General features: G+C 42.7%; 1 protein-coding gene across 3 annotated transcripts in view; it reads right to left on the bottom strand.

Annotated features, from left to right (window-relative positions):
- LOC140200809 (sideroflexin-1) overlaps positions 1-7,908 on the bottom strand; it is an 83,328-nt gene extending 75,420 nt beyond the window's left edge. For 2 of the 3 annotated variants that reach the window (XM_072264429.1, XM_072264431.1), the window contains exon 1: positions 7,685-7,908. The gene's annotated coding sequence lies outside the window, so the exon portion shown is untranslated. Of the gene's footprint in view, positions 1-1,208; positions 1,271-7,684 lie in introns of all 3 variants that reach the window. The other variant, XM_072264430.1, reaches the window with a different exon arrangement.
- Positions 7,909-13,545: the final 5,637 nt, after the last annotated feature.

Raw genomic sequence — 13,545 nt, 5'->3', positions numbered from 1 at the left:
TGAGGAAATTCTTCAAAAGTTTAAAGTAAATTGATTATCAAAGTACATATATGTCACCATATACAACCCTGAGATTCATTTTCTTGCCGACATTCACAGCAAATCAATTCAAGACTACACCCAACAGGACGAACAAACAACCAAAGTGCAAAAGACAACAAACTATGCAAATATAGTAGTAACAACAACAACAACAAATAAATAAGCAATAAATCGAGAATATGAGATGAAGAGTCATTGAAGATGAGTCCAGTTCAGTGGGATTAGTTTCCCTATAGTGAAGTTATCCCTATTGTTCAAGAGCTTGATGGCTGTTCCTGAACCTGGTGGTGAGTCCTGGGATTCCGGTACATTCTTCCTGATGGCAGCAGCACAAAGAGCGATTGGCCTGGGCAGTGGGCGTCCTTGATGAAAGCTGCTGCTTTCCTGCAACAGCACTCCACATAGATGTGCTCAAAGCTGTGGTGGGATTTATTTGTGATGGAGTGGGCTGTTTCCATTACTGTTTGTAGGATTGTCTGCTCAAAGGCATTGGTGTTTCCATACTAGGCTATGATGCAACCAGTCAATATACTCTCCATCACACATCTATAGATGAATGTCAAAGTTTTAGATGTCATGCTGAATCTTAGCAAACCTCTAAGGAAGTAGAGGCATTGCTGTGCTTTCTTTGCAATGGCATTTACGTGCTAGGCCCAGGATAGATGCTCTGAAATGACAACACCAAGGAATTTTAAGATTCTAACTCTCTCCACCTCTAATCCTCCGATGATGACTGGCTCATGGAGTCAATAATCAGTTCCTTGGCCTTGTTGACATTGAGTAAGGTTGTTGTTGCAGCATACTCCACCAGATTTTCAATTCCCTCTTATATGCTGATACATTATCACCTTTGGTGTCACCACAGTGGTGTCATCAGCAAACTTGAATATGGCATTGGAGCTGTGCTTAGCCACACAATCATTAGTGAAGAGTGAGTAGAGCAGGGTGCTAAGCACACAGCCTTGTGTTGCACCTGTATTGATGGAGATTGTGAGGAGATGTTGTTGCAAATCCAAACTGACCTGGGTCTGTAGTGACAAAATCGAGGATCTGATTGCACAGGGAGGCATTGAGGCCATGGTCTAGAAGCTTATTGATTTGTTTTGATGGGATGATAGTATTGAATGCCAAGTTGTAGTTGATAAAGAGCATCCTGATGTACGTACCTTTGTTATCCAGAAGTTTCAGGGTTGAGTGAAGAGCCAATGAAATGGCATCTGCTGTGGACCTGATAAGAGAATAGCCAAATGATTAGATTTCCCAAAATGCAGTCTAGCCATGGAATGGTAGGCATTCTTAATCGTAGTATCGCAGTGGTTGAATGTGTTCAGACCTCTGGTGCTGCTGATGATAATTGGGCAAAGATTCCATCAAACAAACCTGACTGAATTCCTGACTATGATTTGAAATGTATTGGGGTGGGCTGTTCCTTGTTTGGTAATGGCAGCACTCAATATCTTGAGTGCCTGATTAACATTGGCTTTTGGCAGTATGTAAACTGCGGTCAGGACCATGGAGGAGAACTCTTTTGTTTAGTACAACAGTTGGCACTTGATCATTATATGTTTGAGATTGGGGAAACAAGAGTGCAACAAGATCACTATGTCCGAACACCACGAGCAGCTTATCATGAATCACAGACTCCTCCTTCTGCTTGCTCTTAGTCAACAGTCTAGTCCGTCCTGTGTGTTGAGAAGCCTTTGGGTCTTTTAGACATATCTGGCATGTCCAGGGTGAGCCATGTCTCAGTGAAATAGAGAGCAATCTCTCATTTCCACCCGATAAAGCAATCTTGAACATAGGTCCGCAGGCTTATTTTTCAGCAACTTGTTAACAAGTTGCTGGGCAGAGGAACTTTCATTCTTTGGCATTTCAACCTCACTTGGAGTCCTCCCCTCCTCCCTCTCTTCTGGCCATGAAGATGTAGTTTTGGTTCACTTAAAGGTACTCTACCTGCATGATTGAGAGTTAAATCTGACAAATTCATCAGAAGATTGTGAAATCTCCAATTCGTTATGACGGTTCAAAAGCTTGTTGCTTAAAGGGAAATTACAGGCCGCAGATTGCAGTGAGAGTAATTCAGAAGAGGTATATTTAGAAATTTTGTAAGCAGCGCACAATACATCACCATAGTTCACCAGCGCCAGGCCATCTTGATCATTCCTGTCCTAAACAGCTTGTTCTATTTTGTTTACTTTTGCCCTCAATTCTGGACTTACTCCTGATTGTGAACATTCTTCCTGCATCAAGTCTGTTCACTACCATCAGGAATTTGTGTGTTTCAACAAGGTCATCTTTCATTCTACTAAACTCCAGTAAACAGAAACTGAGTAATTTCAATCTCATTTCATATACTAGTTCTGACATCCCAGAAGTCAGCCTGGTGAACTTTTGTTTCACTCTTTCCATAGTAGGAACATCCTTTCTCAGGTAAGGATGTCAAATCTATACACAATACTCACCAAAAACCAATACATGAATGTACTAAGACAACCTCCTCCTGAACGCAAATCTCTCACCATGAAGACCGATAGACATTTGCTAACCACCTGGGTTACAAGAACATCCATATCCTCATTGCAACTCTCTCATCCCTAGTCCTTAGCCATGCATATAATCAACTTCCCTCCTGTTTTTTTTGCCAAAGTGGATACCTTCACAATTATTCACATGACATATTATCTTCCAGGTATTTCCCCACTCACTTGACCTGTTTAAACTGGAGCTTCTCAGCTCAAAATCCATCCCAGCTTTGTCATCCACAGATATCCACATTATTACATTTATTTCACTTATCTTGAAGATTTATACACAATTTAAATAACAGAGGTCCAAGTACGAAACCCTACAATAGCCAATGAGTCATTTTCTGTCACTTATAATAGATTTCTTTTCCCACTACACTGTTAATCTGCTAATCAACATGTTAGCCACAGTAGTATGTTCCCCCAATTCCATGCGCTTTAAGTTTACACAGTTTTTAAAAAATTATCTGGAACCTTACTGAAAGCTTTCTGGAAGTTCAAATACACTACATCCACTGATTCTTGTCCATCCACATTCTTCCACTAGTACAGTTCCTAGAGTGTCCAACCCGAGGAGCTGTGCTATAGATGGAATGCAAAAGCTTCAAGAATGCTGAAAAGATTAACTAGTTCCAGAAATTATGGCTCAAGTCATACAACAAATTTAGAGCAGAGTCCTAACCTATTCAATCTTCCCCTATAACTCAGGTCCTCCACACCTGGCAACATCCTTGTAAATTTTCTCTGCAATCTTTCAACCTTGTTTACATCATTCCTATAGGTAGGCGACCAAAATGACACATAATACTGCAAATTAGGCCCCACCAACATCTTATACAACTTCAATATAACATCCCATCTTTCAATGAATTATGTATCTGTATTCCCAGATCCCTTTGTTCTACCACACTCCTCAGTGTCCTACCATTCACTGTGTAAGACCTACCCTGGCTGGTCCTACCGACGTGCAAAACCTCACAATTGTCTGCATTAAATTCTATCTGTCATTTTCCAGCCCATTTTTCCAGGTGATGCAGATCTCTCTGCAAGCCATTATAGCCTTTATGACTGTCCACTACATTGCCAATCTTGGTGTCATTTGCAAATTTGCTGATCCAGTTAACCACATTATCATCCAAATCATTGATACAGATGGCAAACAACAAAGGACCCAATACCAATCCTTGCGGCACATCACTAGTCACAGGCCTCCAGTCAGAGAGGCAACCCTCTACTACTACTCTCTGGGTTCTCCCACAAAGACAATGTCTAAACCAATTTAATACAGGTTTCCCCCGCCATCCGAAGGTAGAGTGTTCCTATGAAACGGTTCGTAACCCGAAATGTCGTAAAGCGAAGAAGCAATTACCATTTATTTATATGGGAAAATTTTGTGAGCGTTCGCAGACCCAAAAGTAACCTACCAAATCATGCCAAATAACACAAAGCCTAAAATAACAGTAACATATATTAAAAGCAGGAATGATACGATAAATACACAGCCTATATAAAGTAGAAATACTGTACTTCTCTGCAACGATTGCCTGCACAGATCTCCGTAGCGAAAATCTCATGCAAGCACTCTCGGCAGAAAATCTCACGCAAGCGCTGTTGGTATAAACGCGCTCTCCAGTACCCTTTAAACTATGAAGCTACCAAATCTACCAAATAACACGTAAAAATACACAGCCTATATAAAGTAGAAATAATGTATGTACAGTGTAGTATCACTTACTAGAATTGGGAAAACAGCGCTGAGCACACTGATGATGGTGTGTCAGGCTGAGTCATCGCAGGCAGGGTGGTGCAGTGGTCCCCACCCTCCAGGCCGCCGACCCGATAAATTGCTATGAAGAACGCAGCGGTAGCCGGGAGGCACACAGCACATCGTTAAGAAAAATGCTGAAATAAACATGCTAATTAATTAGGTGCTCTCGGCACGTAAATGTCAGCGCAGATCAGAGGCGATTGCATCGCCTCTGATCTGGGCCGACAATTACGTGCTAGGTGGCACTTAATTAATTAGCATGTTTATTTCGCTTTTTTCTTAAAGGGTGCTGTGTGCCTCCCGGCTACCGCTGCGTTCTTTGCGAATCGGTACAGTATCTGTCTGGGGCCTGGGTGTTGGGGTGGTGGGACACGCATTTTTCTATCATACAGTTGTTTGTAAGCACTCAAACCATCCTGCAAATATCCCCTAAACCTATGTACCCTTTCAAAATTAAAGTCGTACTTTATCATTGCAGCGAAAATCTCACGCATTTGCTTCACTTTCTGCATTCAGTTGCATTCGGTTTCGATTGTTATCCTTTCCTCTTCCAATCGCATCAGCTCTTCATCTATCAGTTCCTGGTCATGGGATGCCAAAATCTCTTCAACATCAACTTCGTCAACTTCCACAAGCCAAACTCACTTTGTCCTTGCTTCGTTCACCACGATCGAAATGCTTAATTATGTCCAGTTTTACGCTAAGTGTAACACCCTTACTCTTTCAGGCTTTTCCGACACCTTAGAACTCATCTTGCTAACTGCTGCTGAATGCAACGTGTTAAAGCAATGCCGTTCCGAATCCGGGGGAGAGCGGCTGCTCGGGGTGCACGCCGCCTTTTATCATGCGCTGCCTTTCTTCGTAACAGTGAAAACACCTTCTGAAAGCGAAAACAGGTCCTATGTAGGTCCTATGTAACAGTGAGGTTTCGTAAAGCGAACGTTCAAAAAGCGGAGGACACCTGTACCTCATTCTGAATGCTGAGAGACTGAACATTCTTAACCAGCCTCCCATGCAGCACCTTTTCAAATGCCTTACCAACATCCATGTTGACAACAGCCACTGCTTTGCTTTCATCCATTTTCCTGGCAAGTTCCTCGAAAAAATGCTGAAGGAACTCAGCAGACCAGGCAGCACTTATGGAAAAGAGTGCAGTCAATGCTTTGGGCTGAAATTCTTCAGCAGGACTGGAGAAAAAAAAGTTGAGTAGAATTAAAAGGTGGGGGGAGGAGAGAGGGAGAAACACAAGGTGATAGGTGAAACCTGAAGGGGGAGAGATGAAGTAAAGAGCTGGGAAGTTGACTGGTGAAAGAGACTGAAGGCCATGGTAGAAAGAGGGGAGGAGCACCAGAGGGAGGCAATGGGCAGGCAAGGAGATAAGGTGAGAGAGGGAAAAGGGGATGGAAAATAGCAAAGAAGAAGGGGTGTTTGAGAAATTGATGTTCATGCCATCAGGTTGCAGGCTACCCAAATGGAATACAAGGTGTTGCTCCTCTAACCCAAGTGTGGCCTTTTCATGACAGTGGAGGAGACCATGAATAGACATCAGAATGGGAAGAATTAAAATGGGTGGCCACTGGGAGATTCTGCTTTTTCTGGCGGACAGAGCGTAGGTGCTTGGGGAAGCGGTCTTCCATTCTACGTCTGGTCTCACCGATATACGAGAGGCTACACTGGGAGCACCAGACACAGTATATGACCCCAACAGACTCACATGTGAAGTGTTGCCTCATCTGGACAGACTGTTCAGGCCTGAATGACAGTGAGAGAGGAGGTGTAGGGACAAGTGTAGCACTTGTTCCGCTTTCCCTTGGATACGTGCCAGGAGGGAGATCAGTGCAGAAGGAGGAATTGACAGGAATTTGTACTGCTTGTTTACAAAGAAAATCTTAGGTATGGATGGAAGAGGGGCGCTTCCCAACCCCTGTAAAAAATGTTATACTAGAACTATAGATAATTTCTCTTAACACAAATCTACCTCATTCAGACCATACTTTAAGCATTAAATTTTCACTTTACACCAACAAACATTTCTTTCCAACTTAAAAAATAATTTTGAATTGATCAAAAATAGTCCAAGGACACAAGCAGGAGTATGCCAAAATGACCAAATGTGCCTATTCCACCTTTCAATCGATTCAAAGGTAATCTAACCTTGACCTCAACATCACCTTTGTCTTTCCCATTATCACTTCAGTCATTGAAATAGATTGTCAGTGTCTGCCCTGATTTTCTTGACAGTGAAGTAACATTTATAATTTTCTAATCTTCTGACATCTCTACAGAATATAAAGAATTGTGACAGATTATAACCGCTGCATCCACTATCACTGCAGCCATTTATTTTGCCTAGCATGTTTCCCAGTAATATAGATTTTTACATTCTGAACGGACAATTAAATAATAAAACATTTGTGAAACACTGCAAGCTTTAACCTAAGATAACGAGTTGATAGTTAATATTTAATATGATATTGGCTGTAGATGAAACAAATATGAAGTAAGCAGTTTACACTACAGCATATAAAACTACAGCGATCAAAAATAATCTTTTACATTTAGCTACGAACAGAAAATATCATTTAGAATGTAAATGTCTATACCAACCAGAGATGCGTGCTAGAACTGAAATCAACAAAAATTAAACCAATTATTGCAAAGGCAGCTTACTGAGTTAATTTTATTTTTATGTAACATGCCCTCATTGATAGATCAATTCCAGAGCTTCATTTTCATCTCAGATGCAAGCTTCTTTGGTGCAACTCAGGAAACCATTCTATCAGAAATACTGAAGCCTGTACATCACTATAATAGTTAAACGGAGCTCCAAGGGATTAAAATAGGAGGTCAGCAAAAATTCCTGCGACACGTAAGCAACGTGAACACGATTCCTAGTAATCCACAATACACGGCTCAATTGCATACAATCAATCAAAACTGACTGGCGTGGAGAAATTAAAATAAGCCCATTTGCTATACCGCGCATAATTGTATTGTACAAACATACATTGTAGTAGCTTCAAGCGAACAAGCTAAACCAAATGAGCGAGGAATCCTTGCAACGGTGAGGCCGCTCATGTGATTTATTTACTGAGCGCTGAGCTCTACCAGTGGCTATCGGAATCCCGGCTGCCAACGCCTGGGACAGGAATCCCCGATCACCAAGTGATTGAAGGGGCTGAGGGTCCTGAGGGGCGGCGGTAGCTACTGTCTCGGTCCTGCTCAACTGGGTGGACACCCTGCACCCCCCCACCCCCACTAAAAACCCCCGGGGAAATCCATTCCGTCACCTCACGACGGGAAACGGCAATCTCCAATCTATCACGGACATTAACGACCGCCGGCTTACCGTTCGCCGCTCCCGCTGCCACTTTCCACACACTACCGCAAATCGGTGAAGCGCTTCACCCGGAAGTGCTGCTGCTGACAGCGCGCGAGCCCAACCGAACGGACACGTGCATGGGGAAAACGGACACGTTCGTGAGGGAGGGGGTGGGTTCAGTTTGCTGGGGTCTCCCGACACGCGGATAAGGGGCGTGAAAGCGCGTGAGCCGGGCCGAGACCCTGGCGTGGAGACGGTGACAGGTGAATGAACATCAGCACGAATGCTTGTGATGGAAATGGGAGGAGCGGGGGGGGGGGTGGATAGGGGCAGTTCGTCCCGGTGCCGGATCCAACATCTGGCCTTTCCAGTCTGCGCCAGTCATTAAATCAAAGGCTGCTGTTCTACCTCAGACCAATGCATTATGGCTTATTGCAGAAGATGAGACTTAATTTCCCCGCACTATCCCCCTGTCCTTCAATTATCTTAATCTTGCGAAATCTATTAACTGAACTAATTCTCCACAGCCCTCTAAGATAGAGATTTTCATAGATTCATCACCATCAGAACGAAGAAATTTTGTCTTGGTTAGTGTCAATAACCTATCTCATCTGAGAAAGTGACCCCTATTTTTAGATTCCTTAGGGGAAACATTATCCCCACATCCATGTGATAGAGCACTTTTAGGAATTCAGTATGTTGCAACGTCTCTCATAACATCTTTCCCAACCTCAATGAGTAGCTTCAGCCTGTATTCTGATTTGTTGCTCACCAATCTAAACAGCAGCATACAGAATGTTTATTCAATCATACTGTGCCCCAAGAACCATTCTGATTAATCTTTGATGCATTCCTATGGCAAGGATATCCTTTTAGGGAAATAAAACAGTAGACAATATTCCAGGTGTTTTCTCAGTAAGGCCCTTTCTAAGAGCAATAAGACATTTTTATTCCTATGCACAAATCCTCTTGTAACCTCTCAAAATTATAGATCCATAAAACCATGTGTTTTTCACTTTTTAGTTCTTTGCACATTTCTGAGTAAATAAACTAATATTTTGACAGCAACACACATCAAAGTTGCTGGTGAATGCAGCAGGCCAGGCAGCATCTCTAGGAAGAGGTATAGTCGATGTTTCAGGCCGAGACCCTTCGTCAGTCCTGTACCTCTTCCTAGAGATGCTGCCTGGCCTGCTGCGTTCACCAGCAACTTTGATGTGTGTTGCTTGAATTTCCAGCATCTGCAGAATTCCTGTTGTTTAATATTTTGACAGACAAGGTAGGTTTGAACATTAATTAACACATTATACAACCACTCCATATCACCATAAAGCACTTCACAGTTAATCAAGTTTGAAGTCCAATTGCTGCATCAGCAAAATAGCAGCCAATTTACTTGGCAAGATATCCAAAATCAGCAAGATAAATGATCAGTTATTTTTGTTGCATAATCAATGGCAATGTTTTACACTGTAAGGATTATATACATTGATCGTGTACGAAACATTGCTTAAATCCAGAACATTTGGAAAATGACGCAAATGCATTCATGCCCCAATGGGTTGTACTCACAGCATTCAGATGGACTTTATTCACATCTTAAAATCTGAAACATGCCTTTTGGTCACCAACGACCAATTAATTATTGTATATGCTTGGGAATGCAGATGATTATAAGCAGCTGCCTTTGGTTTTTGGCTAGTTGTTAGCTTCAGTGTAATGTTACATAATGTGATACCATCATCAAAAGAATATATTAAAAAAACAGAATTTCAACATCTTTGAGTCACCTGGCAAGGATACAATATATTGCAAGCTTTTCAGAGATGCAGTGAGAACGAAGTGAAGGCTCTGGCCTTTATCAGAACTAGAGGACTGGGAGATTGAAAAGTAATTTGACAAGAGTAGGCCAATCAAAAACAAGAGAAGATCTGCAGATGCTGGAAGTCTAAGCAACACACACAAAACGCTGGAGCAGCTCAGCAGGCCAGGCAGCATCTATGGAAAAGAATACAACCGATGTTTTGGGCCGAAACCCTTCAGCAGGCCTGAAATGTTGACTGTACTCCTTTCCATAGATGTTGCCTGGCCTGCAGAGTTCCTCCAGCTTTTATGTGTATGGACTGAATAAGCACAGGAAATAGGAAAGGTTTGTGAAGGGTGGTAACCAAAGTTAGTTTTTTTCCCCCTAGTATGGGAAGACCACATGTATTGGGTATCCAGAAAGTTCGTTGTAAGGTTCTTTGTTTTTCATTGTATATATGAATGAATTTTCCTAATGGAAAGGGGTCATATTTAAAAGTTTACAGATGATGCCAACATTGTCAGTTTGGAATATACAAAAAGTTACACTGGGCATTAGTTACAATGACCACAAAATTACTCGATTGTCCTAAAAACTAACCTACTCATGCTTTTTAGTGCCATAGAAGTGGGGTGGGGTGGGGTGGGGTGGGGTGGGGTGGGGTGGGGAGTAGAATCTGCTGTCTTTACTGTTTGGGCTGTTTGACTCCAGAACTATCTGGGAAGTTGTTCTTAAATTAAGCACCATCTGAAAAGTACTAACAAACTGTATCATCTCTAGCTGTAACATTAGAAACTATGTTGACATGAAGAATGATTAAAATGGACGTCCTGGCATTGACCTTGGCACAGAATTTGGATGGTGCATCGTGGTTTCATGCCTAACCTACTCTGCAAAGTCTTCTTTACAAACATCTGGGTTTTGATATGTAGGAAAGTTACCTCATAAAGAAATCCAGCAATAGCCTGATTGTTATTCAAATGATGTGCCAGATTTCTCCATTATAATTGCTGGGTACATTCTATCTCACCAACAGTGGGATAGGGTCTATAGGTGTGAGAGCACATAAGTAGCTGGAGGAGCTCAGCAGGTCAGGCAGCATCTATGGAGGTAAATGGATAGTTAATATTTTGTGTCAGGCATCAGGTGAGAGTAAGTAGACTGGGGATCTTCAGTATTACATTCAGGCCCCATGAAGTCTCATACTGTTTTATCACCTCCTGATTACCATTTGCTGTCCTGTTCAATAGATGATTCAGTGCTGAATAACATCTGAAAGAAGAACTTCAGTGTGGCACTTTAGTGTCCACCATTAAAGGTGGGTTGGTGACACCATTGCTGGTCAAACCCTCACAGATAGATATGCCACATTGCAAAAGATAGTTGGGGGTGCCAATATGACACTTTCATCAATATATCTGTGGCAGATGCATCTTCCACATTAGTACATGTAGAGGTGACTTGCAAAAAGGAAAGTCCTTTCTTCACACCAAGAACAGCCTTCATCATGTTTGATGCTAAATGGGAATGACTTGGAACATCTCTAGGAGCTTAAAAAGAGGCAATAATGTGGACCATCAGCAGCAGTAGAAATGCACATCATCACAATCTGTAACCTCATTGTCTGGTATATCCCTCTCTCTGCCAATACTTTCAAGTCAGGGGATCAACCCAAGTTCAATGAAGAGTGCTATAGAGAATCAGAATCAGGTTTATTATCACCTGCATGTGTCATGAAATTTGTTAACTTAGCAGCAGCAGTTCAATACAATACCATGTAAGTTAACAAATTTCACGGTGATAGAAGGAAAATAAATCAATCAATCAATTAATCAATTACAGTATACGTATATTGAATAGATTAAAAATCGTGCAAAAACAGAAATAATATATATTTAAATAGTGAGGTAATGTTCACTTGTTCAATATCCATTTAGGAATTGAATGACAGAGGGGAAGAAGCTGTTGCTGAATTGCTGAGTGAATTCTGGCTTCTGTACATCCTACCTAATGGTAACGATCAGAAAAGGGCATGCCCTGGGTGCTGGGGGTCCGTAACTTTAATAATGGACGCTGCCTTTCTAAGACACCGCTCCTTGAAGATGTCGTGGGTACTTTGTCGGCTAGTACCCAAGATGGAGCCGACTAAATTTATGACCCTCTGGAGCTTTTTTCCGGTCCTGTGCAATAGCCCCGCCCCGCCCCGCCCCACGGTACATCTATAGAAGTTTTTGAGTGTTTTTGTTGACACACCAAATCTCTTCAAAATCCTAATGAAGTACTGTATAGCCACTGTCTTGCCTTCTTTATAACCGTATCGATATGCTGGGACCAGGTTAGGTCCTCAGAGATCTTGATACCCAGGAATTTGAAACTGCTCACTTTCGCCACTTCTGATCCCTCTCCGAGGATTGGTATGCATTCCCTTGTCTTTGTCATGATCCAGTCCGAAGTTTGCATTCTGGTTCACGGTCCGGCCCGCGGACTCTGGACTCCGGGTTTTCTGGCTGTCCCTTGTTTCAGTTGGACTTAACCATAAGCACCTGATGCTCATCTTAGGGCTGGGAATATAAGTGGCCCTGGGACGGAGTGTGGTGGTAGGGTTATCTGGTTAGTCTCTTCTTGGAGTAGCTCACTGTTGGAAGGCTAATGCAGTCACTAAGATATGGATTTGGCTGTTCTGCAGCCTGCTGAGGTTACTGGCTGCCTTGAGTCTTAGAGTCACCCTGGATTTAGCTCCCTTCCTGTCCCTTGCCTCTGTTGGGTAAGCCAAGGCTGATTGCTGTTACCCTGTGGTTGGGTCTATTCCTCCTTGTCCTTGCCTCTGTGGGGTGGGGTCCTGTGTCCTGCCCAGGAGTTGCCCTGAACTACCCTTGCCCTGTCATGTCCTTGTCTAGCCTCCAAGATCCTGAGCTTTGTCTTGTCTTTGCCTGGTTTTGGTGTCTGAACCCAAGTCAAGACCCAGGTTCTGGATCGGAGTCCATGCCCAGGCTCCTTGTTCCCAGTCCCTCATCCTGGTCCTGCTTCCCTAGCCTAGTCTGTGTTCCTGTCCCTACTCCTAGTCTGTGTCCTGTCATTCAGCTTCTGTTCCTAGTACTTCAGTGTCTGTGTCTTGCCTTTGGGTCTGTTCCCAATGCCCCCCATTATGACAGTCTTACCCTTCCTGAAGTCCACAATCAACACTTTTGTCTTACTGATATTGAGTGCAAGATTGTTGCTGTGACACCACTCCAGTAGTTGGTATATCTCATTCCTGAACTCCCTCACATTGCCCACACATCTCCATCTGAGATTTTACCAACAATGGTTGTATCATCAGCAAATTTATAGATGGTATTTGATCTATACCTAGCTGTACAGTCATGGGTATAAAAAGAGTAGAGCAGTAGATTAAGCACACATCCCTGAGGTGCACCAGTGTTGATTGTTAGTGGGGAGGAGATCTTATCACTAATTTGCACAGATTGTTGTCTTCTGGTTAGGAAGTTGAGGATCCAATTGCATATGGAGATACAGAGGCCCATGTTCTGTAACTTATCAATGAGATTGGGGGAATGATGGTTTTAAATGCTGATCTATAGTCAATGGACTGCATCCTAACATAGGTATTTGTATTGTCCAGGTAGTCTAAGGCCACGTGAAGATTCATTGAGATTGTGGCCTGCCATTGACCTATTGTGGTGATAGGCAAATTGCCATGGGTTCAGGTCCTTGCTGACACAGGAGTTTAGTCTAGTCATGACAAACCTCTCAAAGCATTTCATCTCTGTAGATGTAAGTGCTACTGGGTGATAGTCATGAAGGCAGCTCACATTATTCTCCTTAGACACAATGGTATAATTGTTGCCTTTTTGAAGCAAATGGGAACTTCCGCCTGTAGCAGTGAGAGGGTGAAAATGTCCTTGAATACACCTGCCAGTTGGTTGGCACAAGTTTTCAGAGACTTACCAGGTACTCCTGGTAAGCCTTCCACCTTGTGAGGGTTCACTCTCTTTAAAGACAGCCTAACATCAGCCAACGAGACAGAGATTATAGGGTCTCTGGATGCAGCAGGGATCTTCACAGCTGTAGTTGTATTCTCTCT

The sequence above is a fragment of the Mobula birostris genome, chromosome 7 (genome assembly GCF_030028105.1).
Source record: "Mobula birostris isolate sMobBir1 chromosome 7, sMobBir1.hap1, whole genome shotgun sequence".
In the NCBI taxonomy this organism is placed as follows: Eukaryota; Metazoa; Chordata; class Chondrichthyes; order Myliobatiformes; family Myliobatidae; genus Mobula; species Mobula birostris.
This window is presented reverse-complemented; position numbering and strand designations above follow the sequence as displayed.